Source organism: Leptonychotes weddellii, unplaced genomic scaffold (assembly GCF_054177405.1).
Source record: "Leptonychotes weddellii isolate Sample4059 unplaced genomic scaffold, ASM5417740v2 HiC_scaffold_107, whole genome shotgun sequence".
In the NCBI taxonomy this organism is placed as follows: domain Eukaryota; kingdom Metazoa; phylum Chordata; class Mammalia; order Carnivora; family Phocidae; genus Leptonychotes; species Leptonychotes weddellii.
Genome location: NW_027684017.1, coordinates 28,465 through 34,067, shown reverse-complemented (window position 1 = coordinate 34,067; position 5,603 = coordinate 28,465).

Sequence of the window (5,603 nt, the reverse complement as noted above, 5' to 3'; positions counted from 1 at the left end):
CACTAAAATCAAACCAGCATTTAACAACAATGACCTGAAGGTCTAGACAGCCAGAAAGTCTGCCAGAAAGTCTGGCTTACTGTTATTTCCACCATATCTGAACCAATTACCCGGTGTAGTAAAAGAAAATACAAGGGTTCATTTTAATGTAAAAATAATGACTCTAAATCACCTGCTCCCCTGATAAAAAATATCCAACACTTGATAAAATCATGATTATCTCTAAGTCAGCGGAAAAGAAATAATTGAAAACTATGGTCTTGCACACTGGATTTAGAGTTGTAAATTTAGTAGAACAACTGCATTGCTGATTCTAGAGAACTGATGATGATATGTGGGGTTTTGGGATTTAAGTTTTTATTTAAATCCCAGTTAGTTAATATACAGTGTAGTATTAGTTTCAGGTGTACAGTATAGTGATTCTACACTTCCTGCAACACAAGGTGCTCATCACAAGTGAACTCCTTAATCCCATCACCTATTTAACCCATCCCCCCACGAACCTCCCCTCTGGTAACCATCAGTTTGTTCTCTAGAGTTGAGTCTGTTTCCCTCCCTCCCTCTCTCTCTCTCCCTTTTGGTCATTTGTTTTGCTTCTTAAATTCCATGTGAGTGAAATCATATGGTTATTTGTCTTTCTCTGGCTGACTTATTTCACTTAGCGTAATACCCTCTAGCTCCATCCATGTCATTGCAAATGGCAAAATTTCATTCTTTTTGATGGCAGAGTAATTTTCCAGAGTATAGCACATCTTCCTTATCCATTCATCAGTCAATGGACACTTGAGCTGTTTCCATAATTTGGCTACTGGAGATAATGCTGCTATAAACATAGGGGTGCATGTATCCCTTTGAATCAGTATTTTTATATCCTTTGGGTAAATACCTAGTAGTGCAATTATTGGATCATAGGGTTGTTCTATGTTTTTTTAAGATTTTATTTATTTGACAGAGAGAGAGAGAGAGAGCGAGAGAAGGAACACAAGCAGGGGGAGTGGGAGAGAGAGAAGCAGCCTTCCGGCTGAGCAGGGCGCTGGATGCAGGGCTCAATCCAGGACCCTGGGATCATGACCTGAGCTAAAGGCAGACGCTTAACAACTGAGCGACCCAGATGCCCCAGGGTTGTTCTATGTTTTTTTTTTTTTTTAAAGATTTTATTTATTTATTTGACAAGAGAGATAGATAGCGAGAGCAGGAACACAAGCAGGGGGAGTAGGAGAGGGAGAAGCAGGCTTCCCGCCAAGCAGGGAGCCTGATGTGGGACTTGATCCCAGGACCCTGGGATCATGACCTGAGCCGAAGGCAGACGTTTAACGACTGAGCCACCCAGGCACCCCAGGGTTGTTCTATTTTTAACTTTTTGAGGAACCTCCATACTGTTTTTCACACAGTGGCTGTGCCAGTTTGCATTCCCACTAACAGTGCAAGAGGGTTCCCCCTTTCTCCACATCCTCACCAACACCTGTTTTTCTTGTTTTGTTGATTTTAGCCATTCTCACAGGTGTGAGATGATATCTCATTGTAGTTTTGATTTGTATTTCCCCGATGTTTAGTGATGTTGAGCATCTTTTCATGCATCTGTTGGCCACCTGTATGTCTTCTTTGGAAAAATGTTTATTCATGTCTTCTTCCCATTTTTAAATTGCATTATTCATTTTTTAAGTGTTGGGTTTTATACGTTCTTTATATATTTTGGACACTAGCCCTTATCAGATGTCATTTACAAATATCTTCTCCCATTCCATGGGTTGCCTTTTAGTTTTGTTGATTGTTTCCTTCACTGTGAAGAAGCTTTCAATTTGCTGAAACCCCAATAGTTTATTTTTGCTTTTGTTTCCCTTGCTCCAGGAGACATATCTAGAAAGGAGATGGCTGATATTAAAGAGGTTACTACCTCTGTTCTCCTCTAGGATTTTTCTGGTTTCTGGTCTCACATTTAGGTCTTTCATCCATTTTGAGTTTATTTTTGTGTGTGGTGTAAGGAAGTGGTCCAGTTTCTTTCTTTTGCATGTCGCTGTCTAGTTTTCCCAACACCATTTATTGAAGATACTGTCTTTTCCCATTGGATATTCTTTCCTGCTTTGCTGAAGATTAGTTGGCCTTATAGTTGTGGGTTCATTTCTGGGTTTCAATTCTGTTTCATTGGTCTATGTGTCTATTTTTGTGCTGGTACCATACTATCTTGATCACTATAGCTTTGTAATATAACTTGAAGTCCGGAATGGTGATGCCTCCAGCTTTGATTTTCTATTTTCAAGGTTTTTTTGGGGGGCGCTATTTGGGGTCTTTTGTGGTCCCATATAAATTTTAGGATTGTTTATTCTAGTTCTGTGAAAATTGCTGGTGGTATTTTGATAGGGATTGCATTAAATGTGTGGATTGCTTTGGTTAAAAAAACACATTTTTAACAATATTTGTTCTTCCAATGTATGAGGATGGGATGTCTTTCGATTTCTTTGTGTCATCTTCAATTTCTTTCATCAATGTTTTATAGTTTTTAGAGTACAGGTCTTCTACCTCTTTGGTTAGGTGTATTCCTAGGTATCTTACTGGTTTGGGTGCAACTGTACATGGGATTGATTCCTTAACTTCTCTTTCTGCTACTTCATTATTTATTAACAGAAATGCAACAGATTTCTGTACACTGATTTTGTATCCTGCCACTTTACTGACTTTATCAGTTCTAGCAGTTTTTTTGTGGAGTCTTTCAGGTTTTCTATATGGAATACCACGTCATCTGCAAATAGCGAAGTTTGACTTCTTCCTTGACGATTTGCATGCCTTTTATTTTGTTGTTGTTGTTGTCTGATTACTGTGGCTAGGAGTCCCAGTACCATATTGAATAAAAGTGGTGGGAAAAGATATCCCTGTCTTGTTCATGACCATAGAGGAAAAGCCCTTAGTTTTTCTCCATCGAGGATGATTATTAGCTGTGGGTTTTTCACAGATGGCCTTTATTATATTGAGGTATATTCCCTCTAACTCTACTTTGTTGAGAATTTTTAACATGAATGGATGTTGTACTTTGACAAATGCTTTTTTTACATCTACTGAAATAATCATATGGTTTTTATCCTTTATTAATGTGGTGTATCACACTGATTGATTTCTGAATACTGAACCACCCTTGAAACCCAGGAATAAATTCCACTTGATCGTGGTGAACAATTTCTTTAAGGTATTGTTGGATTTGGTTTGCTAGTATTCTATTGAGAATTTCGGCATCCATGTTCATTAGGGATATTGGCCAGTAGTTCTCTGTTTTAGTGAAGTCTTTATCTGGTTTTGATATCGGGGTGATGCTGGCCCAATAGAATGAATTTGGAAGTTTTCCTTCCTTTTCTATTTTTTGGAATAGTTTGAGAAGAATAGGTATTAACTCTTCTTTAGATGTTCCTTAGAATTCCCCTGTGAAGCCAACTGGCCCTGGATTTTTATTCGTTTGGAGGTTTTTGATTACTGATTCAGTATCTTAGCTGGTCATAGGTCTATTCAAGTTTTCCATTTCTTCCTGTTTCAGCTTTGGTAATTTATATGTTTCTAGGAATTTATCTACTTCTAGATTGTCCAATTTGTGGCATATAATTTTTCATAATATTCTCTTGTAATTGTTTATATTTCTGTGGTGTTGGTTATTTCTCTTCTCTCCTTTGTGATTTTTTTAAATAAATTTTATTTATTAGAGAGAGAGCGCACAGCGGGAGAGGGAGAAGCAGACTCCCCACTGACCAGGGAGCCTGATGCAGGGCTCAATCCTAGGACACTGAAATCATGACCTGAGCCAAAGGCAGACACTTAACCACTTTAAAACTGAACCACATAGGCACCCCTCTCCTTTGTGATTTTATTTATTTGGGTCCTTTCTCTTTTCTTTTTTGACAAGTTTGGCTAGAGTTTTATTAATATTAATTTTTTCAAAGAACCAGCTCCTGGTTTTATTGATCTGTTCTGGTTTTTGTTTTTGTTTTTGTTTTAGAGTTTATATAATTTATTTCTGCTCTTTATTATTTTCCTCATTCTGTTGGCATTAGGCTTCATTTGTTTTTCTTTTTCTAGCTCCTTTAGGTGTAAGGTTAGGTTGAGATTTTTCTTGCTTCTTGAGGTAGACCTCTATTGCTTTATACTTCCTCTTAGAATACCTTTTGCCACATCCCAAAAGTTTCCGACCATTGTGTTTTCATTTCATTTGTTTCAGTGTATTTTTTCATTTCCTTTTTGGTTTTCTGGTTGACCCATTCATTGTTTAGTAGTATGATGTTTAACCTCCAGGTATCTGTGGTCTTTCCAGATTTTTTCTTGTGGTTGACCTCTAGTTTCATATTGTTGTGGTCAAAAAATGTTCATGGTATTGTGAGTACCTATATGCCAGCAAACTAGATAATCTGGAAGGAATGGATGCATTCCTAGACATGTATCAACTACCAAAACTGAACCAGGAAGAAATAGAAAACCTGAACAGACCTATAACCACTAAGGAAATGGAAGCAGTAATCAAAAAATCTCCAAACAAACAAAAGCCCAGGGCCAGATGGCTTCCCAGGGAAATTCTACCAAACATTTAAAGAAGAATTAATACCTATTCTTCTGAAACTGTCCAAAAAAATAGAAATGGAGGGAAAACTTCCAAACTCACTTCATGAGGCCACCATTACCTTGATCCCCAAACCAGAAAAAGACCCCATCAAAAAGGAGAATTACAGACCAAATATCCTTGATGAACATGGATGCAAAAATTGTTACCAAAATACTAGCCAATAGGATCCAACAGTACATTAAAAGGATTATTCACCATGACCAAGTGGGATTTATCCCTGGGCTGCAAGGTTGGTTCAACAACTGCAAATCAATCAATACATCAATGAAACAAAGAACAAGAAACACGATCCTCTCAATAGATGCAGAAAAAGCATTTGACAAAGTACAGCATTCTTTCTTGATCAAAACTCTTCAGACTGTAGGGATAGAGGGTACATACCTCAATATCATAAAAGCCATCTATGAAAAGTCCACAGCGAATATCATTCTCAATGGGGATAAACCGAGAGCTTTCCCCCTAAGGTCAGGAACACGGCAGAGATGTCCATTATCACCACTGCTATTCAGCATAGTACTAGAAGTCCTAGCCACAGCAATCAGACAACAAAAAGAAATAAAAGGCATCCGAATCTGCAAAGAAGTCAAACTTTCACTGTTTGCAGATGAGATGATACTTTATGTGGAAAACCCCAAAGACTCCACCCCAAAACTACTAGAACTCATACAGGAATTCAGTAAAGTGGCAGGACATAAAATCAGTGCACAGAAATCAGTGGCATTCCTATACACCAACAACAAGACAGAAGAAAGAGAAATTAAGGAGTCGATCCCATTTACAATTGCACCCAAAACCATAAGATACCTAGGCATAAATCTAACCAAAGAGGCAAAAGATCTGTACTCAGAAAACTATAAAATACTCATGAAACAAATTGAGGAAGACACAAAGAAATGGAAAAATGTTCCATGCTCATGGATTGGAAGAACAAATATTGTGAAGATGTGAATGCTACCTAGAGCAGTCTACACATTCAATGCAATCCCTATCAAAATACCATCCACTTTTT